This window comes from Amphiura filiformis, chromosome 14 (genome assembly GCF_039555335.1).
Source record: "Amphiura filiformis chromosome 14, Afil_fr2py, whole genome shotgun sequence".
NCBI classification, from domain to species: Eukaryota; Metazoa; Echinodermata; class Ophiuroidea; order Amphilepidida; family Amphiuridae; genus Amphiura; species Amphiura filiformis.
This window is the reverse complement of record NC_092641.1, coordinates 40169941-40194900: the sequence shown is the minus strand read 5'-3', so window position 1 is coordinate 40194900 and position 24960 is coordinate 40169941. Positions and strand designations below refer to the sequence as shown.

General features: G+C 36.7%; 1 long non-coding RNA gene across 1 annotated transcript; it reads left to right on the top strand.

The window, feature by feature from the left end:
• Positions 1 to 12785: 12785 nt before the first annotated feature.
• Positions 12786 to 19535, top strand: LOC140169022 (uncharacterized). The gene is made up of 3 exons (XR_011861326.1): positions 12786 to 12936; positions 13831 to 14138; positions 19402 to 19535. It is a non-coding gene; the product is annotated as an uncharacterized lncRNA (long non-coding RNA).
• The last annotated feature ends 5425 nt before the right edge of the window (positions 19536 to 24960 follow it).

Here is a 24960-nt window from a genome sequence, read left to right as displayed (position 1 = left end):
TCGTCATAACTTGAAAACCGAGTATGCTAGACCTTTGGTGTTTTCAGTAAATGATAGAGTACTGTATGTATATACGAGGGTCATTCAAAAAGTTCTACCCATGGGTCATAACTTTTGTTTTGTTAAAGGTAGCTACTTGAACATTTGCATACACATAGTTCGTAATGTCACCCACAGGTGGTGAAAAAATATGTCAAAATCAGTTTCAGATTTTTGTAGGTGACCTGAAAAACACAGTAAGATATGGTTCACCGGAAATGGTCAAAATATGTACAATATTTATAGAGGCGTCTCAAGTACAGTGTGTTGAAGATCCCATAATTATTGCATTTGTTCATGATATACTGTAAAAACTGTACAAAACACAAGAATAATCATACAATTATATGTACTAGTTAAAAGGCTGCCACAAACTGAAAATGATGGGCATTAATATGCACAAAACTAATAGAACAAATAGCCAGTGTAATAAAATTAGTATAAATGACCATAAACCCAGTTTATGAAGATATTGACTTTTATAAATCATGCTGTAAAATGGTGGCATTGTGTCGCTTTCTTTGGAATAAAATACCACAATAGATCACAAAGGAATTAAATTTACTTTTTTGACTGAAAATGTGTTATAGTAGCTTTAACTTTTGTATTTTATCTAATAGCGCAGTTTAACTCACACTGTAGAGATGGACACTATGCTGAAGCTGATTATCATCACCTGAGATGTTACAAGATATCCCTCCACAAATTGGAATTCTGGGTAATTTCTGTCCATCAAAATTTAACTTTTTCAGTCACAGATGATGTTTTGGACTGTAAGGTGTATATTCATTCAAAATTTATATTGTTACTAATATGATTTGTTTGTATAAGAGGGAAGTTCGTACATTGGCTGCATGCATGTTTTCAAGTTCAATATCCAAAGATGCATCACCGTTTCCGGTGTACCATATCTTACTGTGTTTTTCAGGTCACCAACAAAAATCTGAAAATGATCTTGACATAATTTTTTCACCACCTGTAGAAGACAGGTACGTACTATATGTTTGCAAATTTTTAAGTAGCTACTTTTAACAAAACAAAAGTTATGACCCAACGGGTAGAACTTATTAAATGACCCTCGTATTATGTAATAATTACAGTAAATCAATTTTCAAAAATGCCTCCTTTGCCCCCCCATGGACCAGATTGTGTCACAAATTACATGCATTTCACAGAAGTCAAAATGACTTCCCAGAAATTGCATTTGAAGGTCCACATGTCCAGGACCCCAAATTAAACCACTTGGACGTGCAAACTTCATCTATATGTATATCTGCAGTAGATAGCAAATACTTTCCATGTTGTTTCCGAATGTGCTACCAGGTAGAACCACACCCTACCCCATGTATATATTTGTGAGTATAAAATATACAATGGTGCAGGGTTTCAAATTCGAGGAGAACCCGAGAACCGGTTCTCCTGAAGGTTCTCGCTGGATTACAACTAGGAGAACCAAAATTGGTTCGCGTAAGCTTCCAAGTCTCAGATCACATGTTGTGTTATATTTTACCTTTCTGCAGCAGAAATATGATAGTGCAGGGAGATATATTAATTGTATTCATAAATTATTGCTCTGGTAGTTAATCTATCCCTTGTTCCAAGGCAAAAATTAAATCGGTGACAAAGGCAACAGTGGCCGATTGTTCAGATGAACTTAGAACTAGTTTTAAGTTTGAGCATTGTTGTGAAAGGGTAGTGAAAGCAACATGCATTGTCTGTCAGAAAAACTGCACAAAAATTAAGGTTACCTATTTTTCTCAATATTTTGCAGGAATCAGAAGCCTGGTTTTGATGAGAACCGAAGGTTCTAGAAACCCTTTGCGAGAACCTAAACAGGTTCCCGCAATTGATTGTAATTTGAACCCCTGTGGTGTCAGATAGGGCCTACCCATCTCAGGATGGGACTTTCATCCTGTACCTATATGTCAATCGATCAATCAATGGAGAGTGCTATCTTGGGTTGATAGCAAGTTCACTTCACTTGTAGGCCTATTATATAGGAGTCTACAAATGTTACCAAAACTTGCAGGTTCACTACCTTCCTTTTTTTTCATTACAACCACTTGACCTTAGAGTAGTCTATACTAGGCCTAGTGGTAATGGTAAATACATTGAAAACAATATTGAACACAATTCAATAAACAGACACATTATGGAGGAAAATGCTGGAAGGTGTATGGCAGCTCTTCCGTAGATATTATAAGTTACCAAACAATGAAACTTGAAACCTAAATAAAAATGCAAGACAACAACCAATTTGAGACAATGATGATGCTCAATGAGGACAAATTAACTGTGTTTTATATTCATTAACCATAACATGAGACAATGGTGCTCAATCAGGACAAATCAATACATACAAGTGAATACAAATTTGAAAGTGAGAGTAGATCTACTCTCACTTCCCAGATGCATGTTAACTCCTCTCCTACTTCTCCTCTCAGTTACTGATCATAATCAAAACAAATAGGATGGGTTTGGGTGGTGAGTAACATATGGATCCACATGGATAACTCTTCACATGGATCCACTATCCATATAGCAAGTGCCCTAAATTTTAGCCTGGCCCAGGGCCCAGAAAAACTTAAATCTAGCCAATGCTACACAAAATGTACATATTATGCTACACTCTGTGTAGATTGTGACAGTCTCCACACTGCAGTGCACACTTTATGCCATGCACCCATACATATGTATACATGTCGCATTCGTGCACACTATGATACAGAAAAAAACCAGCAAACTGGAAAAACATTTCAAGAATTGTCCTTTGTGGTGAATTTCAAGTTATCATGTTTAATATCATTATTATTAGCTTTTATTCATCATTTTAATAGTCCCCATTCCAATACACTGACTCTCCTGCAGGGTGCACAATAGTAATAAATTTCCCTATACTTTGTGTACAAAATGGCCTCTATTCAAATGGCTCTACCTACCTTACGAAGCGACTCAATTTTTCAAAGTGATGTTTTCCTGACTGACAAACAAACAAGCAAGTAAACAAACTAAATTAAATATATTGGTGACCATTGAATTTTCGAGCTACCGGACCACGAATGCAATACACTTTTTTCACCCAATTTTCAAAATAGAAGCACTTGTGATTTTACCTAGAAGCAGCCGGTTTAAGAAATACATGAAAAATCTGAATAAAAGCCCAGAATCTTTTCCAATCTTGGCAGATGCTTAGATTCAAGCCTACATTTATTACCTGGCACAAATTGTTCCCAAAATCTGCACAATATTTTTGGTTTTTAATATTGATTTATAGTTGGTTAACTTTTACCGAAATGTAAAAACACAGCAGATCAGGACGGAATCCCACAAGAGACATTATTTGGTAATGTGAAATCTTCACGGACCTCAAGATGTTTGATTTTATAATTTCCTAAGAGTTTTAATACTTATTAACATTATATAACTTCACTTTGAGTGACCGATCACAAGTTGACATTTTTGGGGCCAAATTCAACTTGGCGCCAAATTCAAATAATGTGCTATCTACTGTAGATAGCACATGTAATGGAACAAATTAAAATCAATTTATTTTGACAATGTTGATCCCAATCTGTAGGCCTATAATGTCTGAGACATGGGGAATGCAAGCAAACAAACAAACCGAAAGGCTGCTGGAGCTCATGACCGGGCCGTGGATCAGGTAAACTTACCTTATGTGTGTGTAGAAGGGGGGGGAGGCAGGCTAAACTTATGACAGACAGCAAGACAGACACACAGACATGACAGAAGCAGCAGGACCACAAAGGCAAATGCATGAATTATACAAGTGTTGAATTACATGGGTCTTTAATCATGTTGGTGAAATCATAAGCTTAGCCTAGACACCCCCACCCACCCCCCCCCCCCCCACCCCCAATCCAGGCAGTTACATAACAGTGCCACCATACCAATGTTTTCTCCATCTCCAATTTGGCTGCCTGTCATAATTAAGCTTAGCCTACCCTACACACACACACCCACAAAAGGTAAGCTTACCTGTTCATGCATTGACCTAACAGTGCATCTATACTGATATTTCTCCAAGTCTCCAATTTCGGGCCATAACTCACCTTAGCACTGGTAGCCTAGTAAATGTTGCTTTTTTCTGCAATTTTAACTATAAATTATATGAATTACAATCAAAAACACCTCATCAGTCAATATGCAAATGCTAATCAAAACTTGTTTGGCACAGGTCTAACTTGCTGAATCAAAACGTCTTCCGTATAGGCTCACACAGGTACTCTCCCTGCATGCACAAGTGCACACATGAAGAACTATGTATGTCAATGTTTGTGTGAGCATAGCTCTCCGCCACATGCTTGTGCATCGGAGTCAAATGAATAGAGTTCCTTTATACCACCATGTTTACAGAAATTTATGATTTACAGAAGCTAATAGGTAAAGTATTGATAAAACTTGGATATAGTTGTCCAGATGTGCATAATTAATGATATTATTAATCATTGTGTGTAAGAAGTTGAGATGTAACGGAAGTCTGGATATTTATACCGCCTGGTCCTGTCCAGTATTACCTTAGAAGTAGAAGGGATGTGTGGATGTGCATGAAATGAACATGATGAAAGGCTCTTTATTCGGAAAATTGACAAAACAATTAAATTGGATGAAATTACTAAATGTATGTTGAAATTATTATTTGTGCAGTCTGTGTGTCAATACACATGCAGACATATTTTTTTCACATGATGATTTTCACATCCCAATATATTGCTCGATTCACTAAGACCACATCAAATCTCTTTTTGTACTTGATTAATTCCACCACAGATCCTGGAAAAGGATCTGATTCCACAAAATTAAACCAGTTCTACATTTTTTTTGTAAATGAGAGTACTTAGCAAGTAAAAATGTCTCAGGAACTCATGGTTCATAAAACAACTTAAAACTTATGTAGCATATGATTATGACATAATACATTTCTCTTTATAAATGTTTGTTGGTGCGGAATGTAGTTTTATTTATTTATTACATCAAGAGTGTATTAATAGCAATTAACAACAAATTAATGTTTACACCAATAGTAATAGCTTTGTTTATACCCATACCCATAGTGGGACCCATACAAGTATTAAGTCCCAATTTCCGTACCTGATGTACCCATGGCCCGTATCCTTACCCATACTGGGACCTGTAGCCTATCCGTACCCGTACTCGAGTCCCAATTTTCGTACCCATACCCGTACCCGTGGCTCCGTATCCGTACTAGCACCCTATTTTGGGTTCGGACCGTACCCTGTACCCATGGCTAGGGAGCCGTACCCATGGCCTGGGACCCGTACCTGTACCCATGGTCTGGGCCCGTGCCCGTACCCGTACTCATGGCTTGGGACCCATACCCGTTACATACTTTCCCATGACCAATGATACTGAGTCATCATCTTGTGTCATCTTTTTTCTAAGTAAACACTATCCACTTGAGGTATATGCATGTCTATTATAATGCTGCAATTTAATCATTGTAAAGAAAATCTGATGTTGAAACAAAACAAGTTTATATGTTTCCTCATTCCTTTCTCAACACCACAATTATGTTTCTGCTCTTCTTCCTTATAAGTGCCTCCCTCATATGTATGATTATTATCGCACTGGTACAGACAAGTTGTACTTATTTTTTACTCTGGAACCTAGAGTACATGAGTGTACTTTTGAAGTACAGTCAACAGTACCGGGATGATGCCCTGCACTTTTCGAATAGCCTGTGACGTTCTTTAACATTGTTTGTACTCTATGATATTGAAACTGAAGAGAATATTCATCATTCCTCTAAATTGATCAATTAAAAATCCCATTGAAATCATGAAATGTTTTTGAAACGGGCAAAGCACCCAGGCAAAGCAGTGCACATTGCGAATATTTATAGAATCATGACCATGCCCATGTAGCCTAGCTTACTTGCGTAATGTATAGGCCTAGGTAAGGTAATAATTCGCTGTTCCCATCAACAGCTGTTTTAACTCCACAAGCGTTCTTGATCCCTTCCCTCCTTCCGCTGTTCCATCTATTCCAGTCCAATTCTTCTTTCTGATTGTATATACATACTATCAACCTCTCTTTCCACAGTATTGAAAGAGAGATGACAAATGGGTAAGTGTTAAAACACTTAGTCTTCTGTCTTTCCAAAGTACTTTTTTCTCCACACCCATATTTCACAAAGCTTCCAGTTTCATGTATCCTCTTTCTGCAGTGTCCATGTCTCAAATCCATGTCAGGCTACACTCCAAACTACTGACTTTTTACAACTCGCATCTGTTTATGTCCTTCTTGTAAGCTTTGGAAAGCAGAGTTTTCTTTTGTTTGTCATGCCAATCTTTGCTCTAGTATTCGGGCTCTAGTACGACTCTTCCCATGCTGAGTTACCTGCTTTTCTGCTGTCCATTTATGGTGATGCTTAAAATTCGGCCCTCGTCATGTCTTCACTACTTTGAACTTCTTTACATGAATTTTCATGTCATATTCTTTCAATCTTCCATTCAAGCCTTCCATCAATCTTTGTAGACCTGTACCATAGGACTATCATACTTGCTTGGCAATCTGCAAATACCACATCATCCAATAAGTCCCCTCCAAAAGTACACACTCTTGTGTTCTCCCCATCCTATTTACTCTACATATCACCTATCATCAATTAATAATATAATGCAGAAGAGATCAGTTACAGTCCTGGGTTACAGTAGACACCCTTGACACACTCCTCTCCCATCTACTTGGGTTTGGAACTCCTCTGCCTCTTGTCCTATGTATTGTTGGATTATTTAATATATTCTGCCACTTCAGTCAACATGGCCAACTCCAATCCCCTTCAGAATGTCAGACAATGGCTTACAGCTACTTGTAAACATGTGCAAAGTCCCATTGTAGGCATAATACTCCTCATGGGTATACAAATGTAGATGCATAATCATGACAGGTTTTTGAAAAATATCCATATCAGACAAAACAGTTAAAAAGTTTAAGTGTTTTTTTCAGGTTTTTTATGTTTGAGTGGTTTGGTGTACCTTAATTTTTGTTGGTGTCCCTGTATGTTAGTGTATGTGTGCAATGAATGTGTACGGCGTATGTTAATGATGGGTGTGAGGGGGCGGGGTGTAGCGCACATGTGTAATGTTTGTATATATATTGTGGTGTGTGAGGTTGGGGTATGTGAGTTTGTTGATGGGGTGTCGTAAGTTGATGGGTTGTGGTGTGTAATATGTAAGTCGATATCCCATTGAATTATACCTATCAATGCATTATTTCAGTGTTACCGTAACCTTGGGGGAATAATACAGAACATGAAATGCTTTATCTAATTGGTAAGACATGGTTGGGTGTGTCATTTTGGGTGCCCGAGTGTTTTGTGTACACCGGTGTGTGCACAACTATATGACATGTAAGCTTGAATTTTTAAGGTTATTAACAATTTCAAACTGTTGTGATTTGGTAGTTCAAGGCATCTTGCGAATGAGTGAACTTTGGCAAAAACTGCATTGCTCATTTCATAGCGAGCGTGTAGAAGAATTCAAATATCACAGATATACTTTTGTAGGTCCTGTGGTTCTTGAGTTACGTTGTAAAGAGCGCTGAAACAACAACACTTTAGTAAAACGTACATAACTCATTAACAACAATAAATTAAGCAAGTTTGCAAAGTATGCAATTTGTAGAATGAACTTTTGCAAAACATCAAGGTGTTATTTTTCAATAATATATTGATCTAGATAATGAAAATCGATTTTTAGGTTGCTTCGACAAACAATACCTCGTCTACCCTTAATCACATTAAACATACAGAGATAATTGATAAAAAAAATGTGCCATTTTTTTCAGAAATAAAAGATATCGGTACTTTAAATGATGTCTGTGTATGTGGAGTGGGGGTTGTTGTCTGTTGTGGTGACGGGTGGGATGGATGTGTGTGTGGGGGGCTGAGGTGCGACGGTGTTGGGGTGACAAGTGGGGGAGGTGAGTGTTTTGGGCCCATATATCTGGGTATGTTTAGGGGTGCATGATGTCCCGGTGATGTTTAAATTGCCTGAACTCATTGAGATTCAAAATTTTGAATTATATGGACTTATTTGGAATATTTGGGAATTAACATGGACTTTTAGGGACTTACGGGATATATTAGGAGTTATTTGGAATTAGTTTGAATAATACGGACTTACAGGGATTTACCGGGTTTATTTGGAGTTACTCAGAATTAGAGGGATACTTGGGAATTAAGTGGACTTATATGGACTTACTGGACTTATTAGGAGTTATTTGGAATTAGTTCGGAATAATATGGAATTATAGGGACTTACCGGACTTATTTGGAGTTACTCAGAATTACAGGAATATTTGGGAATAATATGGACTTATAGGGACTTACCGGACTTATTCGGAATTAGTTGGGAATAATATGGACTTACAGGGAACATTTAGGAATTACTGGAATAATGGGAATTACACCCTGTCATGGGGCCTTCATAAACTAAATACCACGGCACTCCATAATGTCAATTCGCTGTCGAAGCGACGTAATAATCGAATTAACTACCAAAGCAATATATAAATACAATTTTTGAATATATCGCCCTGCACTACAAGCACGTTGCACTCATTACCTTTGAATATCTGCAATCATAGATTGAATACACTACCACTCTTTTCAAAGATACTAATCTTATAAGTGAGAGTGATCAGCATTTTTTGACATCTATGGTTCAATGCATAGGTTCCGCGTGAACGTTGTAGCGCAGGGCAATCTATTCAAAATTGTATTTCATCTAGTCCTATGGTAGTTAATGAGATTATTATGTCACTTAGAACAATAGAACCAATTGGGTGGATCTTTCGATCGACCATCGATGATTGGTTGATACTTATTATCATTTTAATGAAATCGATTATTTGAATATGGTAAACTATGATAACACAATAATCTATACATGTAATGTATTGGCAGGGGTGTAGCAAGAGCCTCGGGGGCTCTCGCCCCCACCGTTCATATTAGTTTTTGGTAGGGAACTCCATCCACCGCTTGCTACACCACTGTGTATTAGCCGTTACAAAATAATGATTTACCATTTCTTCTGATTTATTAGTTGATAGTTCATTAAAAACGCGCATCGACGCAGCATGGACGGTGGATCCAAAGATCGAACAAGTGCTTTTAAATGATAATGTTTTGTGACTCATATTAAAATAAAGCGAAGTAATTTTTTTTAAACCAACTGTGTGGTATTTACATAATTATATTGCTATAAAAGCAGAAGCCGTAGTGAGCGGTGTGACTGTCATGTGAAGTATATTTTGTGATGTGTAAACAATGAAGAAACACGCCTAATATGGGTAGACTTAATACACTATAAGCTTACTGTCGTATTCAACTGGTACATCGATATCTGAATAATACCACATATCATCATTTTGAACATTTTACTGCTCTACGGATGCGTTTACATTATGGTGTTCTTAATGTAGTGTGGCGGATTCAGGGAGGCTGAATTTGAGCTTTGTGGGGGACACAATTTCGGCCTTCATGTAACATTGTTCTGTTATCGTCAAATTCTTTGAGGTTTGAGATGATATTTCCTAAACTTCGTCAGCAATTGGCATTCGTCCCAGCTGAAATACACTTTCAATATACCAATTTTTAGAAAATGGGAGGAGCTTAAAAATATGGCCCTTAAGAGTGATACGTACTCAGAGAGTTTGAAGGCTCAAAATGGTCAAACGTTATAAACTTACGATACAAAAACAACTGTGTGGATTCATGGTTGTCCAATGAATTCACGTTGTTTCTTTGTGTACATTAAGTTCATAACATTTGACCCCAAGGGCCATTCATACTTTCTGGTGGCGTACCACATTTAACTTCCTACCACTTATTATTCCATTTGGCTTAGAAAATGCATTTCAGTTCTGACGAACATTTATTGGTATAAAGATTCAGTAAGTATCACTTCAAACCTGAGTAAGTTTGACAATATCATAATAATTAATCTTGCAAAAATTCGGAAATTTTACCCCTACAAAACTCAAATTCAGTACCTTAAAATCCGCCACTTTAATCTAATTCACTACATTAACGCATGGAAAGCACATTTTCTATCAAACAATTATGTTACACCATCTCCCGACACACTCCAATTGATATTTAGACCGTGAGGTTTATGCAGACCCCTTCCAGACCAGTATTGGAATTTTGCAAAAACATATTCCATAATAAATGTCAAGTTGATATATTATCAGTATTTCACTTGAATAAATCATTATTACAGACAGAAGTTTATGAAAAGATCGGGTCCAATATCAAACTCTAAAAGTAGTCCACAGAGGGCGGCATACCAGGAATGTAGCAAGAAAACCTTAGATCTGGACCATTTGCCCCATGGACCATTTGCCCCAAGTTCCCTATCCTAAAACTGTTTTCATTTCAGGAATTGGAAATTAAGGTCCTGTATAAACATGTTCCTGAGTCTAGGTTGTGAAACACCATACAGGTGCATGGGAAGCCACCCTCAGATCAGAGATCATCAAACTCCTCACGATGATACTACCATCGATGCATGCTTTCTTAAGCGAAAAGGAGCCATATGTGGATTCGGAGGGGTTCGGGAGAGTGATCCCGCATCATTAAATGGAGTCTCCGGCAATCCTAACATTATGCATTATATATTAGAAAAATAATTATTTAATTTAAAACAAACTCACATTGACCATAAAAACGAATAAAAACAGTCGGCTGTCAACACGCGATATTCAAAATTCCCGGGCCGAAATTGTCTAAGTGCAATGACGTAATGGTTATTTTTGCTCAATTGTCGTCAGCCTTCATTGTATTACTGGGACGTCATTGCACTCGACAATTTCGGCGCCTGGGAATTTTGAATATCGCGTGTTGAGAGATTGATGTTTTTATTCGTGTTTATGGTCACTATGAATTTGTTTTAAATGAAACAATGTGATTCGTGCTTGATAATTATTTTCTAACATATAAGGCATAATGTTGTGATTGCCGGAGACCCCCTTTAAACATCAAAACTACATCAGGCTCCTGCCCAACACGATTGTTTAATGGCATGTAGGATTTTTTTCATTTTTAAGCAACACTGATGGGGCTATTTAAATTAAATCTTGTTTGCATATTTACAAGGGGAGGACGCTTGTATAATGGTATCAAAACATCATAAAAATGAGTACCATATAGCAAGGGAATTTCCAACTAGCGCCCTCAATTTACACAAAAGATATAGATTGATAGATTAACAAAAGTACCACAAAAAGGCAGACAAATGTGACAAAAATTGATAAAGAAAGGAAAATCTAAGGTAAAAATAGCTTTAAAAATGTGTATATTAGTGTGATAGTTGTTTGTATTGTAAAGGTCTAGAGTTAAAAATTATGTTATGTAACATTAATAAATGATTACATCAAACAACCATGCCACAGCATCGGTGCTGAGTGAAGTGTGGGATTCAATAAGTGTCAAGGAGAAGTTGTCAATGAGAAGGGACAAGCAACTTCAATGTGCCTCCTCCTCTCAGGTCAAGTGCAAGTCTTCAGATCTCATAGATCAAAAGCCTACGGGGTCTTTCACAGAATACAGCAGGACTTAGAGAATAAAGGTATTGTTTTTAGCCCCTGGAGTGCATCTATCGTCTCATATAACACGGGCGACATCATTATCAAGTAAAACAACGAGGCGAAGCCGAGTTGTTTTATGAGACGATAGATGCACGACAGCGGCTAAAAACAATATCTTTATTCTCATTCTTAAATACTTCAATTCAAATAAAAATATCATACAAATTCTAATCAAATTAAATCTACATTTTGCAAGGAATTACCTAGGGCTTAAAATCGATCAGTCTCGTTGTTGCTGTGCGCCTCCGATTGGTCCAAATAGCGAGTACGGGTATCGCGTTGACACACACGCCCTGACCCGTGTGATATCGTGTCATATCACACGGGTAAAGCTGGGTAAGAACCAATAAGATTGCAGGAACGTTCTCAAGTGTTTAAGAATATACAGCATAGTAGGCCTATTCTTGATATCATGAAAGAATTGAATGTCAAGCGGGATCATCTATGCAAAGAAGGCTATAGAAAAAGATATTGACAACATTTGAGTTAAATGAAATATAAAACGCTTTATGAACCTTCGATTTATTTTTTTAAAAAGTGATATAATAGGCTAGATGATAGGCCTGGTCCACAAATAGAAAGGACACCCTCCCCCTAACGGCTTCCATGAAACCACGTCCCTTTAAATGAAAACAGTTTCAGTACACGTCTTCCCTTTTATACACCACATTGACTACAACATGTGAAATTAACATTTTAGACAGTAAAGGGATCACCAATTAATGTGAGAGGGTTAATATACTGATCAACTTGTCTAAAATAGGAGAAAAGGAGGGCGCAATGAGGGGGACACCCTGTATATGCCGCTGAACAGGTTATATCATTCAAAGCTCAATTTGATTACCAGAATCTGTGACCGAGTTCGACTGGGATCATATTCCAAACGCTCGGGAACAGTGAACATCTTAATTATGCAGTACACGTCATGTAATTCAGTAGCTATTGTTTATCCCTATGAGTTGACTTGTGAAGTAATTGCCTGGCAGTATGCGCGCGCATCATCACAATTGTCATTGTTTTTTGCCTGGCAGTATGCGAGTGCATCATATTTTGTTTAGGGCCCGTGGTTTTAAAACTCCCGCCACATCACAATAATGATATTGAACAGTGTAGTGGTTATATGCAGTTCGCTCAAGCATATCGATATACCAATCCCTTGCCTTTGTTGATAAACATTGAGTCAACACATATATAAAATGGGCATATCAGTGACATATTCACTTAAATTAACTGCAGTTTCAACGAAAAGAGGGTGTATGAGAAAAGGTAAGTCTTCTTAATTAAAAGGCCATTTCGTGATCCACAGCATCATCCCCACTTTCTCAAAAAAGGTGAGATTTTTATATCGTTGGAAACCTCTGGCTACATAATGTTTATGTACAAAAAATTTCTTGCAGATACATTCGTTTAGCAAAGATATCGTGAAATTTGAATTTCGTTCTGGTATACCAGAACGAAATTACAACACATTGTCTATGGAGCAGTGTAATACACATAATCGCAAACGCAAAATCGGAATCAACTGAAATTTTGGGAATAAGCTTTTTTCATGGATATCTACTGAAAAATGTCATAAAAAGAGGATGCTAGGAACACGAAATACTCCTTTAATATACTGGTCTGCTCTGTCAATCATGATGGGCCTTTTTAAATATTTAGTTTCTAAGCTAAATGGAATCTATTATTCTGATTGCACATCTCAGTTCAGATTTTAGTTAATCGAAAGAAAAGGTTACCGTTGAAAAGTTCCAAACGCTGAAATATTGTGAGCAGAATTGATCGACATCTAAATCCCCCACCACCACTTTATTCTATCGAAATGAGATTTTGACAACATAAGAAAGAACATTTTTTCAAAAATACTAGTGCAATTCTTGGCCAGAAATGTGTTCTGATTTGATATTGTGAACAAAAAGTGGTTGTATCTGACGGTTACTACACATTGTTCAATGGGCCGTTGTGAAACACGCTTTACTACTAATATAAAAAACCGCTAGCGTAATTTAACTCAAAACTTGGGAATGATCATACTTTTTGGTACAGGCCTTAAGGTAATGTACAATGTTAATGTTAGGTACAACACACGTTACAAATATTGTTTTTATCTGTATTTTTATTCCTAATTGCAGTAATTCGACATTTAACATATTTCTTTGACAGATTAACAATCCCATAAATCCAGTATCGAAAACGGCAAAGTAGTGGCTCCTATTATCACCAACATATACTATAACCAGTATTAAAGATGAAGTCACAAGCAAAAATTACAGTGTTCATGTTTATCGCTACCATTTTTTGTCTTACTACTGGGGACAAAATGGATTACGCAGACCTGTTGAAAGATGATGATCTCTACACTTCCCGGTTCAACAAAAGACTATTTAACCTAGGTGATGCTCGAGATGCAGTTGTGAAACGCCTGAGCCTAGAAGACCTGGATAAGAGAACACGAACCGTTGCACCTCCTGGTAAGTTCGGCCCTAATAATATCATGGTAGATTCTTATTTTACTTTATTTTGCCATTGTCAACCTTATTTCGATCCCCTTTAGGCGTGAAGACACAAATCGACAGTATTAATGAGGGGCCAGCCGCCGTCTGGCCTCACTCAACATATTTTCTATGCCGCATTGCCTGGTCCATCAGTTCCCAGATTTGCCTCACTCTGGGTGGTGCAAGTATTGTGAAGTGAGGCCATTTGGTGTTGGGTTGGGATTATATCCACTTGAGTAAATACTGTATTTATAATACCCAAATGTAAAATCTTAATGTGTATTGGAAAAGTCATCGTAATGTTTAAAACTCTTAAGGGCAGTAGCATGTACCCAGCTGTACCCATCCGCCGGTAGATTCCAGAGGGAGGTTTGTCTTTAAACGGAATAGCCACAGAAGAGTATGAACTAAAAGTGAGCGCAAAATAGGCTAATAAATTATAAATAATCACACATCTTGATTTACAATATAGTTTTTCTTTTTCGTAATTGAAAAAAGATGAACAGATCACAATGTCATCATCCCTATATCTTCGTGTCAAAAATTGGCGTGATAGTACGGCGAATCCTCTCGTTTTTCAATAGCTACGCATGGCGATTTTGTTCGAGATAGGCCGAGCGACTCAGGCTAAGCATAGTACGACTATCATATGAGATGCCATCAAGTTCTATTCTACACATTATTACGATTTGCGCATGCTCTATTATCCCATATGGTGTTGCTATTACAAGGAAATTCGATTTGTTTTGAGGTAAAACCAAGGTTTTGTTTTAAATACACTAACTTGAAATTAAATACACTAATTAGCGGCCATCACTGTTTGCTCTGGATACATTTTTACTGCAATTTTGACGTAACGATTTTTAAATCGAAAGTTAAAATTGTGATATGTGATGCGATCAAGCAAAATCAGTCGGAACTCGGCAATAATAAATTTTCAGTTTCCTATAGGATAGTAAAAAACATTTACAAAGCTGGATTTTGCAGAAAACCCCATTGAAATTGAGCAACCAGTTCCAAAGATATGAGCAATTAAAGAGTTTCCAAAACAAGAGGAAACAAAAGGAAATATATCCTTTGTTTGGCTATATCTCAAAATCAATATTTCCGAGTTCCGACTGATTTTGCTTGATCGCATCACATATATTTAATTTTGAGAATTACAATTATATAAAGGAACACATTTATGATCCAGGTGCGTGTATAATAGAAAATTCGATCACACGTGTATATCACAATGCATATGTAAACTTTCTTTATCTGTGTCAACAATAGAATATTGATCACCAACGGAGTATGAAGCTTTATGAAAAACAAAATATTTATAATATAGCGTGTTGACACTGTGCAGATGATCATTATTTTCAATAAACCGTAGGTGGGAATCGAACCCGGGACGCTACATCAATACGCACGCGATCAAACAACTATACTTTACACCGCCATGCTGAATTACGAGTGATTTTATTATACAATAATCTTAGCAAAAGTGATCAATACTGTTGGATCGAAAATCCAGCAATTTACGATGCCAAATCAAATAGAAGTACCGTATTATATCAGTAAATAATATATTAACTATCAATAAAGTGCATAGTGTTTCAAAGTATAAAATAAATTAATAAATCCAAGTTTTTTGATGTGACCCCGTGAACCCGTTGGACTACACAATCTATTTTAGCTACTAAAAGTAACTCGTAGTTTACACCGTGCGGACATTTCGCACCTTCGCAATTTCACTCCCATTCAATTACACACTCCTATGCACTTTCCACCCCTTTTATACCGCGGGTAGTGGCATGATCGATTGCTTGAAACCCGTCCCAGGTGTGTACTAATAAACAAGTGGCAGGCCTATTATGCTGATGGTGCTCTCCGGTTTGATTACATGTCCGGTAGGCCTATAATGTGCTCCGGGAATGTGTTTCGACTGAAGAAAATTGATATTCATCGAAAGGCCTAATGCACGATGTGCACGGACTAACTGCGATCTGTGGATATAATGATACGATGCACATAACTTAAGTTTATTTAATACCAGGGGTGTGAGAGGCCACAGAGAAAAAACGAGGAAAATCACTAAATACAGCATAAAATCAGGGTAAAAACGCCAAATATGGGCTGAAAATAAAAGAAAAACACGTAAATTTTGGCAACAAAAAAGAGGAAATCACCATTGATGTCACATTACATTTTCATGAAAACTAATTCATATGTCTGAAATTAAAGCGTTAGTGATATCATTTCTAATTCTAAATAATAATGTGGAAATTAAAGCTGTTTCAGTTCCGCATATCATTATAATTATATTTATTTATGTTAAAGATAAAGATTTTAAATTATAAATTAGGGCTCTTTCTCCAGAAATATATATAGGCCTAGTTCAATATAGGCCCCTACTAAGTCTACAGTCCCATAGCCTAATATCCATTTGAATATAGCGAAATGTGTACTTGAAAGAGTGTTCACTACCTAGGTAGAGCTACTGTCTGTTCAATTAGCTTAGATTCTTGAATTTTTAAGATATTTGAAAAAATAAAAAATTGTGGTCAAAGTCATCAAAGAAAAGTGTTAGCACAGCCTTAGACCTACGTGATTTATACCTTTCAAATTCTAAAGTTCAATTTAAAACCCCATTTCTTTTCAATTTTGGTCTTTTCCCGCGATATTTTTTATAAAAAGCCGTAGAACGTCGGGTACCATAAACTTTTGGAATCAATCCATTTAGAGCAATGGGGACGAATGTCACAATGCGCAGAGATGGTATTTATTCGACCATCCGCATCAGGAAGTATTGTCCAGCAAAATATTTGCCAGTATGCCTTATTTGTGTTGAAACCCTACTGTCGAAACATTACGTTATTATTATGGGAACTAAGGTTTTCTAAAATAGGCCCAGCTTATATAAATAGGCCTACATTCTTTGTGTATTTATTTATTTATTTATTTATTTATTTATTTATTTATTTATTTATTTATTTATTTATTTATTTATTTATTTATTTATTTATTTATTTATTTATTTATTTATTTATTTATTGTGCGAATGGGTCTGAGAATGGGTCTGAGAAGGTGTAGGCCTATAGGCCTATTATAAAACTACACATTTATTTTCAATTTGTTATTTCGTTTTGTTTGTTGAATACAAACTGAAAAAACTGTGAAACAAAAGAACTTTTATACAAGAAAATATTATTTAAAACAATCAGGTTACAGAAAACATTTCTTGTTAAGTTACTGTATCTGAAAATGTCAAGCGAATGCTGATATTCTTGGGAAGGAATTGTGGTATTAAACAAAACTCAATTTACATTGTAAACCAGTTGAAATGAGAACGAAATCCATAATTTTAATGTCCTTGTTTAGGAAAAAATAATGCTCAGAATAATGTTATGCATAAAACATACTCGCGCCATATAATTTCGTGTAACAAAAACCGGTGGACCATCGTCACCTATAGAACCTATCCAATAACCGGAACGGTATAACAATTGAAATGGCAGGACAGGTTGTTTTGCTAAATTGGATAGGGTCTATGCCCTAAGTTGAGAATGGACCGTCCCACTCGATTTGTAAAAAGGTCGCGAACCCTTTCGGTGGACCCAAGTAACTGCCCAAAATGAGGCAAAATTGAAAAGAAATGGGGTTTTAAATTGAACTTGGGAATTTGAAAAGTATAAATCACGTTAGGTCTAAGGCTGTGCTAACACTTCTCTTTGATGACTTTGGCCACAAGTTTTTATTTTTTCAAATATCTTAAAAATTCAAGAATCTAAGCTAATTGAACAGACAGTAGAGTGAAAATACAAAATATGCCTACATTAGTTTCAACACAATTTTAGTCTGGGGCCTATGGGTGTTCTACGGGACAACATCACTGAGCCAACTATAATAATTGTTGTTTCCTTTTTTGCACGGCTTGGTGCCTTTCCGCTGTGGCGCCTGTGTCGATCGATTATGAGTTCTGAATCTGATTTCTTATTTACAATGTTATTGATAGTCCTATAAACATAATTACGAGTACGGTATTATATCAGAGAAGAGACTCTGTTACAGAAATATTGTCTCGCCACCGCTCGCCCAAACTCGATTTTAGTGAGTGATTTTCCACTCGCCATAGACACTAAATATCACTCGCTGCGAATCTCCCAAAATCAGCCATTGAATCAACCATTTCAGTATTTAATCGCTTTTGTACCCCGCTCCAAGCGCAGAAAGTGAAATATTTCAACATAAATACATAAATACCATTTTAAATGATATATCGTGCAGAGACAATAGAGAGAGAGGAATAATCTCTATACAAAAAGGATGTCCCTTGTAATTAAGGCAATTAAAGAGAATAACAATAGGTTGCTAAAGTACACGAAGTATGGATATGTCATAAAGGTGACCAACCCATGGCAAAACTGTCCGGTTATTAGGAAATGTACAAGAACCCGTACCGGTGTTTTCGTACAAAATCCTGGTAAGTTCAGCCCCAGTCTGGTAAAGTGTGTATCTTGCTTCACTAACATGCTACTTTCTTTTGTCATAGCTTTGTTCAAGTTACATGGTAACCTGATATAACCTTTTTGTAAAGGTATTTATAAGAGGAAGATGTTATTTTTAATTTATTATAAGATAATATCTCTCTAAAAAAGATGTAACCCATGGCAAAAACAGTAACAGTGCAGTATTTTACAACCTTTTTCAGTGGAGTAGCAAGCGGGTGGACAGAGTGGACGAAGTCCAAGGGCCCGAGGGTTCAGGGCTGAGAAAGGAGAGGTTACATCTTGCTGGCGGTATGAGTGGAGGGGCATTTGTACTGCTCGCCTCCATTCTGCTGCATTCAAAGGTCACATGTACAAAGGACGCTGTGTATTAGTATAAACGAATCCAACGAGCCAAGTCATGTTCAGGATTTGGTCGGCCATTACTGGGTCCCCAAAACACCAAACTGGTGTTGTGACTGCCCAATTGGGTGGATTAAAGCCGCTTAAAATTCGATGTTAGATTCTTTTGTGTTGTAAACTCTCATCATTCTTTTGTCTACGTGTAACACGGGTGATAGAATGCAGTTTAAAATACCCTCCAAGGCCGCATCATTTCATATTTTAGTTGAAATGGAGCCGACGGGGACCCAGCTATGGCTGCCATTGAGGTGTAGGAATGCGTGGAATTGGATTCGTCTATACGACGAAATACTTCTTGTATTCTATACACCAACATATTAAATGTCATTTTATCGTTTTTACAGTGTGTGCAACTATTGGTGGTGTCGACTGCACAAGCTGCAATTGTGATACTTCTTGCTGTGTGGCTTCATGTTGCGGGACTGCATGCTGTTAGTTAATTTGGTGACCTGATAATCTCTTGCTACTGCATCCATACAAGAATATTACTCTAAATACATGGTGTCTCATAAAAAGGTTACATGTAGACAATGAACGACTTGTCATGGTACAACATAATAATGTCATTTTTCAGATATAATTTATTCATCGTTCTTGTATAAATTGTCTGCTAAGTTTCAACTCTGAGTTTAAAAGCAACTTAACTTTTCATATTTGAATCTATTGCACAAAAAAAAAACATATTGAAAATTAAATATTGTACAGGTAAAATATTAGAGCTTCTAGACCCTTGGTGGTAACAAATAAGGAAGGTAGTCATTGGAGAATAAAACGTTTTTGGTGAAGGAGTTTCTTCCTGTCGTCAACATAGTGAAACGAATAACCATATTTTGAATATATTTGAGTTTAAATCGCTTCTGTATTATTGATTGCAAGAATATTGTATTTTCTGACAGAACTCTTGAAATAAAACTGAACGGTATTGTATTCTCATCAGAATACAATACTGCATTAGCCATGCTGTGGCTGGGCCTACTCAAATGTGCCACAAAAGCATGGTGGCTGTGACTGTGGTAATGAAACTCGTGTTGCATTATGTCACGCAAACAACTTGCTCAGGAATGCGTGGAATGCGGGCTTAGTGCCCAAGTTGTGAACTTGACGTTTACAGGGGTAGTTAGTCTAGTAGAGGGTACATTAGAATATGTCATGAAAAAGATATTTATATATGTTGGATTGTGTTCAAAAATCTACATGTGACTTTTTTGGGGACACCTGGTACCACGGCCAGTAATTAATGTCAATATGTTTAGTGACAATAGAACCATTTTAGTTTGATCTTTTGATCGACCATTGATGTTTGGTCGATACTTGTATGAAATCAATTAACTGATTAGGTAGGGACGTAGCAAGTGCCTGGTGGGCATGGATAAGGAGCAGTGCGGGCCCTTTTTCTTTCCTCCTTATTTCATTGTTGTTTTTGCTCGGGGCCCCTAAACCTTCGGGGTCGTGAACTTCATCCAGCCTGTCCACCCGCATGCTACGCCCCAGTGTATTTATCGATTAATAGCGCAGCATTTATTTTGATTAATAGCGCAGCAAACACAAAACAGTTTTGACATCATTCGCAAAAGATAAGAAAAGGTTGCCAGAAAACATTTAAATGTCGGGTATATTAAGGGTATATAAAGGGTATAAAACATTTTCATAGCTTTTAAGAATGTTTCTTGATAACTAACTGCAAATATTGTAACATAATTTCATTTAAGTGTCGACAAAATATTTGGAAAAAAAAAATGTTTGCAAAAAATATTTTACAATAACATTTTGAAAACATTAATATTTTGGTCATGCGCCATGAGTTGGGACACCTAATTTGGAGGGGGAGTAACACTTTTCCGCTTTCAGTGATGTTTATGATGTCACATTTTCCATAATACTTGTCATACAGTGATAAATCTGGTGTCATTTCAAAGTGTAATTAATACTCTTTCCATACCAACAAATAAAATTGGTTACAATTATTTCAGTTTTAATTATGATTAATTGATTCATAAATTGGTGATTGAGGGGGTGGCTAGGGAGCCATTTTCACACTTTAAAAGTTTATTTTAAAGAAACAGGAAGGTCCATGTGTCATGAAAACACAATTTCTGGATTAACAGACCTCAAATACATATAAATAGACACCAAAATGAAACAAAAAGCTTCAAAATAAGAAATTAAATATCATTTTATTACAAATATATATTTTTGAGACCTCCCCCTTCCTGAAAATGGTATTTTGGCCAGCACGAGCTCATTTCTTGGCCAATTTTCATTTTAAAACATGTCAAAATGCTCAGGAAAACAAGCCTCATCAAGTAAGATGTTACTTAGCTGCAAGATGAAAGCCATTGTAATTTTCAAAATTTTCCATGTGTTACCGAAAGGGGTCCCAACTTTTGACACATGACCTTTTATAGTGTGTTTTCATACAAAACCTTTTAATTTTGTTAAAACGTTTTTACCAAAATCAAAAATCCAAATTATAACCTATTCAGAACATTTTAAAAACGTTTTGTGTTTGCTGAGTAAATAAGTTTGCTGAGTTGATAATTCATTAAAACATGCATCGACGCAGCATCGACGGTCGATCCAAAGATCGAGCAAATCTGACTTCAATGCAAGTGCCTTTCATTGACAATGTAATGCGAAGACAATGTTTGAAAACCAACGAGCAGCCGCTGCCACTAATGTGCCTGTGTGACATTTACATTATTAAATTGTTATAAAGGACAGAAGCCATTGTGAGTGGTGTGTCCGTCAAGTGAAGTATTTTCTGTGAAGTGTGAATTGTGCATGTCGAAAGATATAGTGCGTTGCATTCTGCAAACAGGATTTTTAAAAAACTACAGTATTATGCATTGTGGTTTTCTGCTGAAGAAAGTCCAGTATTGAAAACTACAAAGTAGTGGATTCTATTTATCACCAACGTCAAATACACTTTAACGAGTATTAAAGATGAAGTCACATTCGGCATTGATAGCGTTCATGTTTATCGCTACCATTTTTTGTCTTACTACTGGGGACTATATCGATTACGCAAACCCGATGGAAGATGATGATCTCTATAGTTTCATGTTAAGCAAAAGACTAATTAACCGAGGTGGTTCCCGAGATGCAATTGTAAAACGCCCGAACTTAGAGGTTTTGAGGAAATTTGCAAGAGGCCGATCCGTTAAAAATCCGGGTAAGTGCGGCTCTAATATGGTAACAATTTATTACCTAGTTAACATGTTGCTTTCTTTTGCCATTGGCAACTTTTTTAATCACTTTAGGCGTGAAAACACAAATCGACCTCACTAAGGTGGGGCTTGCCTCACTCCACATATTTTGCCAAACGCATTGCCTGGCCTATCAGTTCCCAGGTTGGCCTCACCTTGGGTGGTCCAAGTGTTTTGAAGATTGCGGCCAGAGTAAGGTGTTGGGTCACAAGGGTTTTATCCACTTGAGTAAATACTCTATTTATTTTATATATCCAAATTCGAAAAGTTTTGATCAGCTTACATGGTAACATGATATGACTTTATTGTAGAGACATTCAGAGGAATGTTAGCTTTAATTTATTACAAGATAATCTCTCTAAATTATAACCTATTCAGAACATTTTAAAAACGTTTTGTGTTTGCTGAGTAAATAAGTTTGCTGAGTTGATAATTCATTAAAACATGCATCGACGTAGCATCGACGGTCGATCCAAAGATCGAGCAAATCTGACTTCAATGCAAGTGCCTTTCATTGACAATGTAATGCGAAGACAATGTTTGAAAAACAACGAGCAGCCGCTGCCACTAATGTGCCTGTGTGACATTTACATTATTAAATTGTTATAAAGGACAGAAGTCATTGTGAGTGGTGTATCCGTCAAGTGAAGTATTTTCTGTGAAGTGTGAATTGTGCATGTCGAAAGATATAGTGCGTTGCATTCTGCAATCAGGATTTTTCTAAAAACTACAGTATTATGCATTGTGGTTTTCTGCTGATATTTACTGAAAATTTTTAATGAAAATTATTGCTTTTCATTCAGTCGAGAAAATATATTTTAACGTGAGAAAGTGTAGCTTACAATTTTGCTCATTTCAACACCGATATCAATCGGTTTCAGTGTCTAATTAAATGACTGAGTGAGCCCTGGTTCTGAGTGTACACGTCATGTAACTAAATTGCAATTGCTTATCCCTATTGACTTTTGAAGTCCTTGCCTGGCAGTATGCGCGCGCATCATAATTTGTTTAGGGCCCGTGGTTTTAAAACTCCCGCCACATCGCAATAATGATATTGAACAATATATGGTTGTATATATCAGTTCCTTGCCTTTGTTGATAAACATTGAGTCAATTCATCTATAAATATGGGCGGATCGGCGACATATTCACTTAATTCAACTGAAGTTTCAACGAAAAACGGTTAATGATAAAAGGTAAGTCTTCTTAATTAATATACTGGTCTGTAAGTCACGATGGGCCTTTTTAAATACATTAAAAATATTTAAATATATAATGGTTTCTAAGCCAAATGGAATAATTACTTTTATGGACAAAAAGGAATATCAGACAATTTAAAGTCAACGTCTTTATCACCCCATAATGAGACCGACCCGTTAAAAATCCAGGTAAGTTCGGCTCTAATATGGTAAAAAACTTATTACCTTATTAACATGTTGCTTTCTTTTGCCATTGGCAACTTTTTTAATCACTTTAGGCGTGAGAACACAAATCGACCTCACTACGGTGGGGCTTGCCTCACTCCACGTATTTTGCCAAATGCGTTGCCTGGCCTATCAGTTCACAGGTTGGCCTCACCTTGGGTGGTTCAAGTGTTTTGAAGGTTGCGGCCAGAGTATGGTGTTGGGTCACAAGGGTTTTATCCACTTGAGTAAATACTCTATTTATTTCGAAAAGTTTTGATCAGCTTACATGGTAACATGATATGACTTTATTGTAAAGACATTCAGAGGAATGTTAGTTTTAATTTATTATAAGACAATCTCTCTAAAAAGGATGTAACTTGTAAACATAGTAAAGCAATTAGGACACAAAAGACAGTAACATTGCGGTCTCTTGGTGTTATTAACAAGTAATTCAAAGTTAACCTCAACCATGGCTAAAAGAAAATAAGTTGCTCATGAAAATAGAAAGTACACTCTTTTCATTAATTAACCCTGATTAGCTTGTGGCGGTTTGAGTGAACAGGCGTTATGTACATCTCACCCGGTCTCGGTGCTGCATTCGAAGGTCACATGTACATAGGACGTTTTGTCCTGGTGCGACAAAATACTTGTTGTATAGTTCAGAAACTAACATATTGAATTATTTATTTATTGTTTTTACAGTGTGTGGAACTTTTGGCAGTGAAGATTGCACAAACTGCTGTGGGAATTCATGCTGCGGTTAGTTTAGCTGGCGACCTGATAATTCCTTGCTGCTGCTTTCATGCACTAATAGTACTCTAAATACCACGGCCCTCCATAATGTCAGTTCGCTGCCGAATAATCGGATTAACTACCATAGCAATAAATGAATACAATTTCTGAATAGATCTCCCTGCACTACAAGCATGTTGCACACATCACCTGTGTATGTCTGCAATCATAGATTGAACCCACTGACCTCTATACATGGATAGCTGGCTCGCACGTAATAGGATAGTCGCCGATTGAAACCACCGACTATCGATGTTTGCCCTCTCCAATATGGTAGAGGTCAGTGAGTACATTACCAATCACCTCTTAAAGTGGTATTGATTATTTTGTACTCCATGTATTTGCATATACTTGGTATCCCAGATCGAAATTCAAATTTGATGATATTTTTGCTAAACGAATTGATCTGCAAGAAATTTTTGGTACCTAAACATTATGTAGCCAGAGGTTTCCAGTGGTATAAAAATCTCAACAAACATGACAAAGTGGTTTCACTTTT